We start from the raw sequence: 16,258 nt of genomic DNA, 5'->3' as shown, positions 1-16,258 counted from the left end.
CCAGCTACTCACTCACCCACCCAGCTACTCACTCACCCACACAGCTACTCACTCACCCACCCAGCTACTCACTCACCCACCCAGCTACTCACCCACCCACCCAGCTACTCACCCACCCACCCAGCTACTCACCCATCCACACAGCTACTCACTCACCCACACAGCTACTCACTCACTCACCCAGTGAGCTACTCACTCACCCACTCACTCACCCACTCACTCACCCACCCACTCACCCACCCACTCACTCACCCACTCACTCACCCAGCTACTCACTCACCCACCCAGCCACCTACTCAACCAGCTACTCACTCACCCACACAGCTACTCACCCAGCTACTCACTCACCCACCCAGCTACTCACTCACCCACACAGCTACTCACTCACCCACTCACTCACCCACACAGCTACTCACCCAGCTACTCACTCACCCAGCTACTCACTCACCCAGCTACTCACTCACTCACCCACTCACTCACCCACACAGCTACTCACCCAGCTACTCACTCACCCACCCAGCTACTCACTCACTCACCCACTCACTCACCCACTCAGCTACTCACTCACCCACCCAGCTACTCACCACCCAGCTACTCACCCACCCAGCTACTCACTCACCCATCCAGCCACTCACTCACCCACCCAGCCACTCACCCACCCACCTACTCACCCACCCACTCAGCTACTCACCCACCCACCCAGCTACTCACCCAGCTACTCACCCACCCACCCAGCTACTCACCCACCCACCCACCCAGCTACTCACCCACCCACTCAGCTACTCACCCACCCAGCTACTCACCCACCCACCCAGCTACTCACCCACCCACCCAGCTACTCACCCACCCACCCAGCTACTCACCCACCCACCCAGCTACTCACCCACCCACCCAGCTACTCACCCACCCACCCAGCTACTCACCCACCCACCAAGCTACTCACCCACCCACCAAGCTACTCACTCACCCACCCAGCTACTCATCCACCCACCCAGCTACTCACCCACCCAGCTACTCACCCACCGACCCACCCAGCTACTCACCCACCCACCCACCCAGCTACTCACCCACCCACCCACCCAGCTACTCACCCACCCACCCACCCAGCTACTCACCCACCCACCCACCCAGCTACTCACCCACCCACCCACCCAGCTACTCACCCACCCACCCACCCAGCTACTCACCCACCCACCCACCCAGCTACTCACCCACCCACCCACCCAGCTACTCACCCACCCACCCACCCAGCTACTCACCCACCCACCCACCCAGCTACTCACCCACCCACCCACCCAGCTACTCACCCACCCACCCACCCAGCTACTCACCCACCCACCCACCCAGCTACTCACCCACCCACCCACCCAGCTACTCACCCACCCACCCACCCAGCTACTCACCCACCCACCCACCCAGCTACTCACCCACCCACCCACCCAGCTACTCACCCACCCACCCACCCAGCTACTCACCCACCCACCCACCCAGCTACTCACCCACCCACCCACCCAGCTACTCACCCACCCACCCAGCTACTCACCCACCCACCCAGCGGACTCACCCACCCACCCAGCGACTCACCCACCCACCCAGCGACTCACCCACCCACCCAGCGACTCACCCACCCACCCAGCTACTCACCCACCCACCCAGCTACTCACCCACCCACCCAGCTACTCACCCACCGACTCAGCTACTCACCCACCCACCAAGCTACTCACCCACCCACCAAGCTACTCACCCACCCAGCCACTCACCCACCCACCCAGCCACTCACCCACCAACCCAGCCACTCACCCACCCACTCAGCCACTCACCCACCTACTCACCCACCCACCCAGCTACTCACCCACCCACCCACCCAGCTACTCACCCACCACCCAGCTACTCACCCACCCACCCAGCTACTCACCCACCCACCCAGCTACTCACCCACCCACCCACCCAGCTACTCACCCACCCACCCAGCTACTCACCCACCCACCCACCCAGCTACTCACCCACCCACCCAGCTACTCACCCACCCACCCAGCTACTCACCCACCCACCCAGCTACTCACCCACCCACCCAGCGACTCACCCACCCACCCAGCGACTCACCCACCCACCCAGCGACTCACCCACCCACCCAGCGACTCACCCACCCACCCAGCGACTCACCCACCCACCCAGCGACTCACCCACCCACCCAGCGACTCACCCACCCACCCAGCGACTCACCCACCCACCCAGCGACTCACCCACCCACCCAGCGACTCACCCACCCACCCAGCTACTCACCCACCCACTCAGCTACTCACCCACCCAGCCACTCACCCACCCACCCACTCACCCACCCACCCAGCCACTCACCCACCCACCCAGCCACTCACCCACCCACCCAGCCACTCACCCACCCACCCAGCCACTCACCCACCCACCCAGCTACTCACTCACCCACCCAGCTACTCAACCACCCACCCAGCTACTCACCCACCCACCCAGCTACTCACCCACCCACCCAGCTACTCACCCACCCACCCAGCTACTCACCCATCCACACAGCTACTCACTCACCCACCCAGCTACTCACTCACTCACCCAGTGAGCTACTCACTCACCCACTCACTCACCCACTCACTCACCCACCCACTCACTCACCCAGCTACTCACTCACCCACCCAGCCACCTACTCAACCAGCTACTCACTCACCCACACAGCTACTAACCCAGCTACTCACTCACCCACCCAGCTACTCACTCACCCACACAGCTACTCACTCACCCACTCACTCACCCACACAGCTACTCACCCAGCTACTCACTCACCCAGCTACTCACTCACCCAGCTACTCACTCACTCACCCACTCACTCACCCACACAGCTACTCACCCAGCTACTCACTCACCCACCCAGCTACTCACTCACTCACCCACTCACTCACCCACTCAGCTACTCACTCACCCACCCAGCTACTCACCACCCAGCTACTCACCACCCAGCTACTCACCCACCCAGCTACTCACTCACCCATCCAGCCACTCACTCACCCACCCAGCCACTCACCCACCCACCTACTCACCCACCCACTCAGCTACTCACCCACCCACCCAGCTACTCACCCAGCTACTCACCCACCCACCCAGCTACTCACCCACCCACCCACCCAGCTACTCACCCACCCACTCAGCTACTCACCCACCCAGCTACTCACCCACCCACCCAGCTACTCACCCACCCACCCAGCTACTCACCCACCCACCCAGCTACTCACCCACCCACCAAGCTACTCACCCACCCACCAAGCTACTCACTCACCCACCCAGCTACTCATCCACCCACCCAGCTACTCATCCACCCACCCAGCTACTCACCCACCCAGCTACTCACCCACCCACCCAGCTACTCACCCACCCACCCACCCAGCTACTCACCCACCCACCCACCCAGCTACTCACCCACCCACCCACCCAGCTACTCACCCACGCACCCACCCAGCTACTCACCCACCCACCCACCCAGCTACTCACCCACCCACCCACCCAGCTACTCACCCACCACCCACCCAGCTACTCACCCACCCACCCACCCAGCTACTCACCCACCCACCCACCCAGCTACTCACCCACCCACCCACCCAGCTACTCACCCACCCACCCACCCAGCTACTCACCCACCCACCCACCCAGCTACTCACCCACCCACCCACCCAGCTACTCACCCACCCACCCACCCAGCTACTCACCCACCCACCCACCCAGCTACTCACCCACCCACCCACCCAGCTACTCACCCACCCACCCACCCAGCTACTCACCCACCCACCCACCCAGCTACTCACCCACCCACCCACCCAGCTACTCACCCACCCACCCACCCAGCTACTCACCCACCCACCCACCCAGCTACTCACCCACCCACCCAGCTACTCACCCACCCACCGACTCACCCACCCACCCAGCGACTCACCCACCCACCCAGCGACTCACCCACCCACCCAGCGACTCACCCACCCACCCAGCTACTCACCCACCCACCCAGCTACTCACCCACCCACCCAGCTACTCACCCACCGACTCAGCTACTCACCCACCCACCAAGCTACTCACCCACCCACCAAGCTACTCACCCACCCAGCCACTCACCCACCCACCCAGCCACTCACCCACCAACCCAGCCACTCACCCACCCACTCAGCCACTCACCCACCTACCCACCCACCCACCCAGCTACTCACCCACCCACCCACCCAGCTACTCACCCACCACCCACCCAGCTACTCACCCACCCACCCACCCAGCTACTCACCCACCCACCCAGCTACTCACCCACCCACCCAGCTACTCACCCACCCACCCACCCAGCTACTCACCCACCCACCCACCCAGCTACTCACCCACCCACCCACCCAGCTACTCACCCACCCACCCAGCTACTCACCCACCCACCCAGCTACTCACCCACCCACCCAGCTACTCACCCACCCACCCAGCTACTCACCCACCCACCCAGCGACTCACCCACCCACCCAGCGACTCACCCACCCACCCAGCGACTCACCCACCCACCCAGCGACTCACCCACCCACCCAGCGACTCACCCACCCACCCAGCGACTCACCCACCCACCCAGCGACTCACCCACCCACCCAGCGACTCACCCACCCACCCAGCTACTCACCCACCCACCCAGCTACTCACCCACCCACTCAGCTACTCACCCACCCAGCCACTCACCCACCCACCCAGCCACTCACCCACCCACCCAGCCACTCACCCACCCACCCAGCCACTCACCCACCCACCCAGCCACTCACCCACCCACCCAGCCACTCACCCACCCACTCAGCTACTCACTCACCCACCCAGCTACTCAACCACCCACCCAGCTACTCACCCACCCACCCAGCTACTCACCCACCCACCCAGCTACTCACTCACCCACCCAGCTACTCACTCACCCACCCAGCTACTCACTCACCCACCCAGCTACTCACTCACCCACCCAGCTACTCACTCACCCACCCAGCTACTCACCCACCCACCCAGCTACTCACCCACCCACCCAGCTACTCACCCACCCACCTACTCACCCACCCAGCTACTCACCCACTTACCCAGCTACTCACCCACCCACCCAGCTACTCTCACCAACCCAGCTACTCACTCACCCACCCAGCTACTCATTCACCCACCCAGCTACTCACTCACCCACCCAGCTACTCACTCACCCACCCAGCTACTCACTCACCCACCCAGCTACTCACTCACCCACCCAGCTACTCACTCACCCACCCAGCTACTCACACACCCACCCAGCTACTCACACACCCACCCAGCTACTCACTCACCCACCCAGCTACTCACTCACCCACCCAGCTACTCACTCACCCACCCAGCTACTCACTCACCCACCCAGCGAGCTACTCACCCACCCACCCAGCTACTCACTCACCCACTCACTCACTCACTCACCCACCCAGCTACTCACCCACCCACCCAGCTACTCACCCACCCACCCAGCTACTCACCCACCCACCCAGCTACTCACCCACCGACTCAACTACTCACCCACCCACTCAACTACTCACCCACCCACCCAGCTACTCACCCACCCAGCGAGCTACTCACCCACCCACCCAGCTACTCACCCACCCACCCAGCTACTCACCCACCCACCCAGCTACTCACCCACCCACCCAGCTACTCACCCACCCACCCAGCTACTCACCCACCCACCCAGCTACTCACCCCCTCACCCACTGACCCACCCACCAAGCTACTCACCCACTCAGCTACTCACCCACTCAGCTACTCACCCACTCAGCTACTCACCCACTCAGCTACTCACCCACTCAGATACTCACCCAGTCAGATACTCACCCACTCAGCTACTCACCCACCCAGCCACTCACCCACTCAGCCACTCACCTCATCACCCACTCAGCTACTCACCCCCTCACCCGCCCACCCACTCGGCTACTCACCCACTCAGCTACCCACCCCCTCAGCCACCCACCCCCTCACTCACCCAGCCACCCACCCAGCTACTCACTCACCCACCCAGCTACTCACTCACCCAGCCACTCACTCACCCACCCAGCCACTCACTCACCCACCCAGCCACTCACTCACCCACCCAGCCACTCACTCACCCACCCAGCCACTCACTCACCCACCCAGCCACTCACTCACCCACCCAGCCACTCACTCACCCACCCAGCCACTCACTCACCCACCCAGCCACTCACCCACCCACCCAGCCACTCACCCACCCACCCAGCCACTCACTCACCCACCCAGCCACTCACTCAACCACGCAGCCACTCACTCACCCACCCAGCTACTCACTCACCCACCCAGCCACTCACTCAACCACGCAGCCACTCACTCACTCACCCAGCCACTCACTCACCCACCCAGCCACTCACTCACCCACCCAGCCACTCACTCACCCACCCAGCCACTCACTCACCCACCCACCCACTCAACCACGCAGCCACTCACTCACCCACCCAGCTACTCACTCACCCACCCAGCTACTCACTCACCCACCCAGCTACTCACTCACCCACCCAGCTACTCACTCACCCACCCAGCTACTCACTCACCCACCCAGCTACTCACTCACCCACCCAGCTACTCACTCACCCACCCAGCTACTCACTCACCCACCCAGCTACTCACCCCACCCACCCAGCTACTCACCCACCCACCCAGCTACTCACTCACCAGCTACTCACCCACCCACCCAGCCACTCACTCACCCACCCAGCCACTCACCCACGCACCCAGCTACTCACCCACGCACCCAGCTACTCACTCACCCACCCAGCTACTCACCCACCCAGCGACTCACCCACCCAGCTACTCACCCACCCACCCAGCTACTCACCCACCCACCCAGCTACTCACTCACCCACCCAGCTACTCACTCACCCACCCAGCTACTCACTCACCCACCCAGCTACTCACTCACCCACCCAGCTACTCACTCACCCACCCAGCTACTCACTCACCCACCCAGCTACTCACTCACCCACCCAGCTACTCACTCACCCACCCAGCTACTCACTCACCCACCCAGCTACTCACTCACCCACCCAGCCACTCACTCACCCACCCAGCCACTCACTCACCCACCCAGCCACTCACTCACCCACCCAGCCACTCACTCACCCACCCAGCCACTCACTCAACCACGCAGCTACTCACTCACCCACCCAGCTACTCACTCACCCACCCAGCTACTCACTCACCCACCCAGCTACTCACTCACCCACCCAGCTACTCACTCACCCACCCAGCTACTCACCCACCCACCCAGCTACTCACCCACCCACCCAGCTACTCACCCACCCACCGAGCTACTCACCCACCCACCGAGCTACTCACCCACCCAGCTACTCAGCTACTCACCCACTCAGCTACTCACCCACTCAGCTACTCACCCACTCAGCTACTCACCCACTCAGCTACTCACCCACTCAGCTACTCACCCACTCACCCACTCAGCCACTCATCCACTCAGCTACTCATCCACTCAGCTACTCACCCCCTCACCCACTCAGCTACTCACCCCCTCACCCACCTCACCTACCCAGCCACTCAACTACTCACCCCCTCACCCACTCAGCTACTCACCCACTCAGCTACCCACCCCGTCACCCACCCACCCACCCCCTCACCCCCTCACTCACCCAGCCACCCACCCCCTCACCCACCCACTCAGCCACCCACCCCCTCACCCCCTCACCCACCCACTCAGCCACCCACCCACTCAGCCACCCACCCCCTCACCCACCCACTCAGCCACCCACCCCCTCACCCACCCACTCAGCCACCCACCCCCTCACCCACCCACTCAGCCACCCACCCCCTCACCCACCCACTCAGCCACCCACCCCCCTCACCCACCCACTCAGCCACCCACCCCCTCACCCACCCACTCAGCCACCCACCCCCTCACCCACCACCACCCCCTCAGCCACCCCCTCACCCACCCACTCAGCCACCCACCCCCTCACCCCCTCAGCCACTCAGCCACCCACCCCCTCACCTAGCCACCCACTCAGCCACCCACTCAGCCACCCACTCAGCCACCCACTCAGCCACCCACTCAGCCACCCACTCAGCCACCCACTCAGCCACCCACTCAGCCACCCACTCAGCCACCCACTCAGCCACCCACTCAGCCACCCACTCAGCCACCCACTCAGCCACCCACTCAGCCACCCACTCAGCCACCCACTCAGCCACCCACTCAGCCACCCACTCAGCCACCCACTCAGCCACCCACTCAGCACCCACTCAGCCACCCACTCAGCCACCCACTCAGCCACCCACTCAGCCACCCACTCAGCCACCCATTCAGCCACCCACCCCCTCACCCACCCCCTCAGCCACCCACCCCTCACCCACCCCCTCACCCACCCACCCACTCACCCACCCACTCACCCACCCACTCACCCACCCACTCACCCACCCACCCCCTCACCCACCCACTCAGCCACCCACCCCCTCACCCACCCACTCAGCCACCCACCCCCTCACCCACCCACTCAGCCACCCACCCCCTCACCCACCCACTCAGCCACCCACCCCCTCACCCACCCACTCAGCCACCCACTCAGCCAGCCACCCACCCACTCAGCTACCCACCCCCTCATCCACCCACCCCCTCATCCACCCACTCAGCCACCCACCCCCTCACCCACCCCCTCACCCACCCACTCAGCCACCCACCCACCAACTCAGCCACCCACTCAGCCACCCACCCCCTCACCCACCCACTCAGCCACCCACCCCCTCACCCACCCACTCAGCCACCCACCCACCAACTCAGCCACCCACTCAGCCACCCACCCCTCACCCACCCCCTCACCCACCCACTCAGCCACCCACCCCCTCACCCACCCACTCAGCCACCCACCCACCCCCTCACCCACCCACTCAGCCACCCACCCACCCCCTCACCCACCCACTCAGCCACCACCCCCTCAGCCACCCACTCAGCCACCCACCCCCTCAGCCACCCACTCAGCCACCCACCCACTCAGCCAGCCACCCACTCAGCCAGCCACCCACTCAGCCACCCACTCAGCCACCCACTCAGCCACCCACCCCCTCACCCACCCACTCAGCCACCCACCCCCTCACCCACCCACTCAGCCACCCACTCAGCCACCCACTCAGCCACCCACCCACTCAGCCACCCACTCAGCCACCCACTCAGCCACCCACTCAGCCACCCACTCAGCCACCCACTCAGCCACCCACTCAGCCACCCACTCAGCCACCCACCCCCTCACCCACCCACTCAGCCACCCACCCCCTCACCCACCCACTCAGCCACCCACTCAGCCACCCACTCAGCCACCCACCCCCCTCACCCACCCACTCAGCCACCCACCCCCTCACCCACCCACTCAACCACCCACTCAGCCACCCATCCCCTCATCCACCCACTCAGCCACCCACCCCCTCAGCCACCCACTCAGCCACCCACCCCCTCAGCCACCCACCCCCTCACCCACCCACCCAGCCACCCACCCCCTCAGCCACCCACCCCCTCAGCCACCCACACCCTCACCCACCCACTCAGCCAGCCACCCACTCAGCCACCCACCCCCTCAGCCACCCACTCAGCCACCCACCCACTCAGCCACCCACCCACTCAGCCACCCACCCACTCAGCCACCCACTCAGCCACCCACCCCCTCACCCACCCACTCAGCCACCCACTCAGCCACCCACCCACTCAGCCACCCACTCAGCCACCCACTCAGCCACCCACTCAGCCACCCACCCCCTCACCCACCCACTCAGCCACCCACTCAGCCACCCACTCAGCCACCCACTCAGCCACCCACTCAGCCACCCACTCAGCCACCCACTCAGCCACCCACTAAGCCACCCACCCCCTCACCCACCCACTAAGCCACCCACCCCCTCACCCACCCACTCAGCCACCCACCCCCTCACCCACCCACTCAGCCACCCACCCCCTCACCCACCCACTCAGCCACCCACCCCCTCACCCACCCACTCAGCCACCCACTCAGCCACCCACTCAGCCACCCACTCAGCCACCCACTCAGCCACCCACTCAGCCACCCACCCCCCTCACCCACCCACTCAGCCACCCACCTCACCCACCCACTCAGCCACACCCCCCTCACCCACCCACTCAGCCACCCACCCCCTCACCCACCCACTCAGCCACCCCCTCATCCACCCACTCAGCCACCCACCCCCTCACCTCCTCAGCCACCCACCCCCTCACCCACCCACTCAGCCACCCACCCACTCAGCCACCCACCCCCTCACCCACCCACTCAGCCACCCACCCCCTCACCCACCCCCTCACCCACCCACCCCCTCACCCACCCACCCCCTCACCCACCCACCCCCTCACCCACCCACCCCCTCACCCACCCACCCCCTCACCCACCCCCTCACCCACCCCCTCACCCACCCACCCCCTCACCCACCCACCCCCTCACCCACCAACTCAGCCACCCACCCACCAACTCAGCCACCCACCCACCAACTCAGCCACCCACCCACTCAGCCACCCACCCCCTCACCCACCCACTCAGCCACCCACCCCCTCACCCACCCACTCAGCCACCCACCCACCCCCTCACCCACCCACTCAGCCACCCACCCACCCCCTCACCCACCCACTCAGCCACCCACCCCCTCACCCACCCACTCAGCCACCCACCCACCCCCCCACCCACCCACTCAGCCACCCACCCCCTCACCCACCCACTCAGCCACCCACCCCCTCACCCCCTCACCCACCCACCCCCTCACCCACCCCCTCACCCACCCACTCAGCCACCCACCCACTCAGCCACCCACTCAGCCACCCACTCAGCCACCCACTCAGCCACCCACCCCCTCACCCACCCACCCACCCCCTCAGCCACCCACCCCCTCAGCCACCCACTCAGCCACCCACCCCCTCAGCCCCCCCTCAGCCAGCCACCCACTCAGCCACCCACTCAGCCAACCACTCAGCCACCCACTCAGCCACCCACTCAGCCACCCACTCAGCCACCCACTCAGCCACCCACTCAGCCACCCACTCAGCCACCCACTCAGCCACCCACTCAGCCACCCACTCAGCCACCCACTCAGCCACCCACTCAGCCACCCACCCCCTCACCCACCCACTCAGCCACCCACTCAGCCACCCACTCAGCCACCCACCCCCTCACCCACCCACTCAGCCACCCACACCCTCACCCACCCACTCACCCACCCACTCAGCCACCCACCCCCTCACCCACCCACTCAGCCACCCACTCAGCCACCCACTCAGCCACCCACCCCCCTCACCCACCCACTCAGCCACCCACCCCCTCACCCACCCACTCAGCCACCCACCCCCTCACCCACCCACTCAGCCACCCACTCAGCCACCCACTCAGCCACCCACTCAGCCACCCACCCCCTCATCCACCCACTCAGCCACCCACCCCCTCACCTCCTCAGCCACCCACCCCCTCACCCACCCCCTCAGCCACCCACCCCCTCACCCACCCACCCCCTCACCCACCCACCCCCTCACCCACCCACCCCCTCACCCACCCACCCCCTCACCCACCCACCCCCTCACCCACCAACTCAGCCACCCACCCACCAACTCAGCCACCCACCCACTCAGCCACCCACCCCCTCATCCACCCACTCAGCCACCCACTCAGCCACCCACCCCCCTCACCTCCTCAGCCACCCACCCCCTCACCCACCCACTCAGCCACCCACCCACCCCCTCACCCACCCACTCAGCCACCCACCCACCCCCTCACCCACCCACTCAGCCACCCACCCACCCCCTCACCCACCCACTCAGCCACCCACCCCCTCACCCACCCCCTCAGCCACCCACCCCCCCACCCACCCCCTCACCCACCCACTCAGCCACCCACCCCCCCACCCACCCCCTCACCCACCCACCCCCTCACCCACCCACTCAGCCACCCACCCACTCAGCCACCCACCCCCTCAGCCACCCACCCCCTCAGCCACCCACCCCCTCAGCCACCCACCCCCTCAGCCACCCACCCCCTCAGCCACCCACCCCCTCAGCCACCCACCCCCTCAGCCACCCACCCCCTCAGCCACCCACCCCCTCAGCCACCCACCCCCTCAGCCACCCACTCAGCCACCCACTCAGCCACCCACTCAGCCACCCACTCAGCCACCCACTCAGCCACCCACTCAGCCACCCACTCAGCCACCCACTCAGCCACCCACTCAGCCACCCACTCAGCCACCCACTCAGCCACCCACTCAGCCACCCACTCAGCCACCCACTCAGCCACCCACTCAGCCACCCACCCCCTCACCCACCCCCTCACCCACCCACTCAGCCACCCACTCAGCCACCCACTCAGCCACCCACTCAGCCACCCACTCAGCCACCCACTCAGCCACCCACCCCCTCACCCACCCCCTCACCCACCCACCCACTCAGCCACCCACCCCCTCACCCACCCCCTCACCCACCCACTCAGCCACCCACTCAGCCACCCACCCACTCAGCCACCCACCCACTCAGCCACCCACCCACTCAGCCACCCACTCAGCCACCCACTCAGCCACCCACTCAGCCACCCACTCAGCCACCCACTCAGCCACCCACCCCCTCACCCACCCACCCCCTCACCCACCCACCCCCTCACCCACCCACCCCCTCACCCACCCACCCCCTCACCCACCCACTCAGCCACCCACCCCCTCACCCACCCACCCCCTCACCCACCCACCCCCTCACCCACCCACCCCCTCACCCACCCACCCCCTCACCCACCCACCCCCTCACCCACCCACCCCCTCACCCACCCACCAACTCAGCCACCCACCCACTCAGCCACCCACCCACTCAGCCACCCCCTCACCCACGCACTCAGCCACCCACCCCCTCACCCACCCACCCCCTCACCCACCCACCCCCTCACCCACCCACCCCCTCACCCACCCACCCCCTCACCCACCCACCCCCTCACCCACCCACCCCCTCACCCACCCACTCAGCCACCCACCCCCTCACCCACCCACCCCCTCAGCCACCCACCCCCTCAGCCACCCCCTCAGCCACCCACCCCCTCAGCCACCCACCCCCTCAGCCACCCACCCCCTCAGCCACCCACTCAGCCACCCACCCCCTCAGCCACCCACTCAGCCACCTACCCCCTCACCCACCCACCCCCTCAGCCACCCACTCAGCCACCCACCCCCTCAGCCATCCCCTCAGCCACCCCCTCAGCCACCCACCCACTCAGCCACCCACTCAGCCACCCACTCAGCCACCCACTCAGCCACCCACTCAGCCACCCACCCAGCCACCCACTCAGCCACCCACTCAGCCACCCACCCACTCACCCACCCACTCAGCCACCCACCCCCTCACCCACCCACTCAGCCACCCACCCCCTCACCCACCCACTCAGCCACCCACTCAGCCACCCACTCAGCCACCCACCCACTCAGCCACCCACCCCCTCACCCACCCACTCAGCCACCCACTCAGCCACCCACTCAGCCACCCACTCAGCCACCCACCCCCCTCACCCACCCACTCACCCACCCACTCAGCCACCCACTCAGCCACCCACTCAGCCACCCACCCCCTCACCCACCCACTCAGCCACCCACTCAGCCACCCACCCCCTCACCCACCCACTCAGCCACCCACACCCTCACCCACCCACTCACCCACCCACTCAGCCACCCACCCCCTCACCCACCCACTCAGCCACCCACTCAGCCACCCACTCAGCCACCCACCCCCCTCACCCACCCACTCAGCCACCCACTCAGCCACCCACTCAGCCACCCACTCAGCACCCACCCCCTCATCCACCCACTCAGCCACCCACCCCCTCACCTCCTCAGCCACCCACCCCCTCACCCACCCACTCAGCCACCCACCCCCTCACCCACCCACCCCCTCACCCACCCCCTCACCCACCCACCCCCTCACCCACCCACCCCCTCACCCACCCACCCCCTCACCCACCAACTCAGCCACCCACCCACTCAGCCACCCACCCCCTCATCCACCCACTCAGCCACCCACTCAGCCACCCACTCAGCCACCCACCCCCTCACCCACCCACTCAGCCACCCACCCACCCCCTCACCCACCCACTCAGCCACCCACCCACCCCCTCACCCACCCACTCAGCCACCCACCCCCTCACCCACCCCCTCAGCCACCCACCCCCCCACCCACCCCCTCACCCACCCACTCAGCCACCCACCCCCCCACCCACCCCCTCACCCACCCACCCCCTCACCCACCCACCCCCTCACCCACCCACTCAGCCACCCACCCCCTCAGCCACCCACTCAGCCACCCACCCCCTCAGCCACCCACCCCCTCAGCCACCCACCCCCTCAGCCACCCACTCAGCCACCCACTCAGCCACCCACTCAGCCACCCACCCCCTCAGCCACCCACTCAGCCACCCACTCAGCCACCCACCCCCTCACCCACCCACTCAGCCACCCACTCAGCCACCCACTCAGCCACCCACCCCCTCACCCACCCACTCAGCCACCCACTCAGCCACCCACTCAGCCACCCACCCCCTCACCCACCCACTCAGCCACCCACCCCCTCACCCACCCACTCAGCCACCCACCCCCTCACCCACCCACTCAGCCACCCACTCAGCCACCCACCCCCTCACCCACCCACTCAGCCACCCACTCAGCCACCCACTCAGCCACCCACTCAGCCACCCACTCAGCCACCCACTCAGCCACCCACTCAGCCACCCACCCCCCTCACCCACCCACTCAGCCACCCACTCAGCCACCCACCCCCTCACCCACCCCCTCACCCACCCACTCAGCCACCCACCCCCTCACCCACCCACCCCCTCACCCACCCACCCCCTCACCCACCCACCCCCTCACCCACCCACTCAGCCACCCCCTCACCCACGCACTCAGCCACCCACCCCCTCAGCCACCCACCCCCTCAGCCACCCACCCCCTCAGCCACCCCCTCAGCCACCCACCCCCTCAGCCACCCACCCCCTCAGCCACCCACCCCCTCAGCCACCCACTCAGCCACCCACCCCCTCAGCCACCCACTCAGCCCACCCACCCCCTCACCCACCCACCCCCTCAGCCACCCACTCAGCCACCCACCCCCTCAGCCACCCCCTCAGCCACCCCCTCAACCACCCACCCACTCAGCCACCCACTCAGCCACCCACTCAGCCACCCACTCAGCCACCCACTCAGCCAGCCACCCACTCAGCCACCCACTCAGCCACCCACTCAGCCACCCACCCCCTCAGCCACCCCCTCAGCCACCCCCTCAACCACCCACCCACTCAGCCACCCACTCAGCCACCCACTCAGCCACCCACCCACTCAGCCACCCACTCAGCCACCCACCCCCTCACCCACCCCCTCAGCCACCCACCCCCTCACCCACCCACTCAGCCACCCACCCCCTCACCCACCCACTCAGCCACCCACTCAGCCACCCACCCACTCAGCCACCCACCCCCTCAGCCACCCACCCCCTCACCCACCCACTCAGCCACCCACTCAGCCACCCACTCAGCCACCCACTCAGCCACCCACTCAGCCACCCACCCCCTCACCCACCCACTCACCCACCCACTCAGCCACCCACCCACTCAGCCACCCACCCACTCACCCACCCACCCTCTCACCCCCTCACCCACCCACTCCCGCGATGACCTTCCACCTCTAGGCCTATCCGCACTAGGCCGCAAACCCCACCACCACCACCACCAGCACCACCCCTCACCGCTCTCCTCTCACGCCGCGAAACTCACCAAGGCAGCAGCAGCAACAGCAACAACAACAACGACAACAACAACGGCGGCGGCGTCGACTGTAGACGAGGTGGAGAGACAAAGGCGGCCGGGCGAGAGCCTCCGTTCAGTTGCTGAGGGGCGCCTCGCTCGCTCTCTCGCTCGCTCGCTCCCACAGTGCAACGCGCGCGCGTGTTGAGGTCACGTGACTCGCACACCGTGGGGGGGGGGTGGGGCTTTTATAGCGCGAGGGGCGGGGCGTCCAAGTCACGTGGTGTTGATGAAAGTTGGAGGAGGCGGGGGGGGATAGGAATTGGGGTGGAGAGTCACGTGGTGTTGATTAGTGACGGGGGAGAGTCACGTGGTGTTGATTAGTGATAGGGGGAGAGTCACGTGGTGTTGATTAGTGATAGGGGGAGAGTCACGTGGTGTTGATTAGTGACGGGGGGAGAGTCACG

General features: G+C 66.8%; 1 protein-coding gene across 1 annotated transcript in view; it reads right to left on the bottom strand.

Moving 5' to 3' along the window:
- Window positions 1-16,005, bottom strand: part of LOC116938041 (5'-AMP-activated protein kinase subunit beta-1-like) — a 48,550-nt gene extending 32,545 nt beyond the window's left edge. The window contains exon 1 of the mRNA XM_076057683.1: window positions 15,822-16,005. The gene's annotated coding sequence lies outside the window, so the exon portion shown is untranslated. The remainder of the gene's footprint in view (window positions 1-15,821) is intronic.
- Window positions 16,006-16,258: the final 253 nt, after the last annotated feature.

Source organism: Petromyzon marinus, chromosome 84 (genome assembly GCF_048934315.1).
Source record: "Petromyzon marinus isolate PM22_M1 ecotype Great Lakes invasive population chromosome 84, UKy_Petmar_22M1.pri1.0, whole genome shotgun sequence".
In the NCBI taxonomy this organism is placed as follows: Eukaryota; Metazoa; Chordata; class Hyperoartia; order Petromyzontiformes; family Petromyzontidae; genus Petromyzon; species Petromyzon marinus.
Note: the sequence above shows the minus strand (reverse complement) of the source record. Positions and strands in the feature narration are given on the sequence as shown.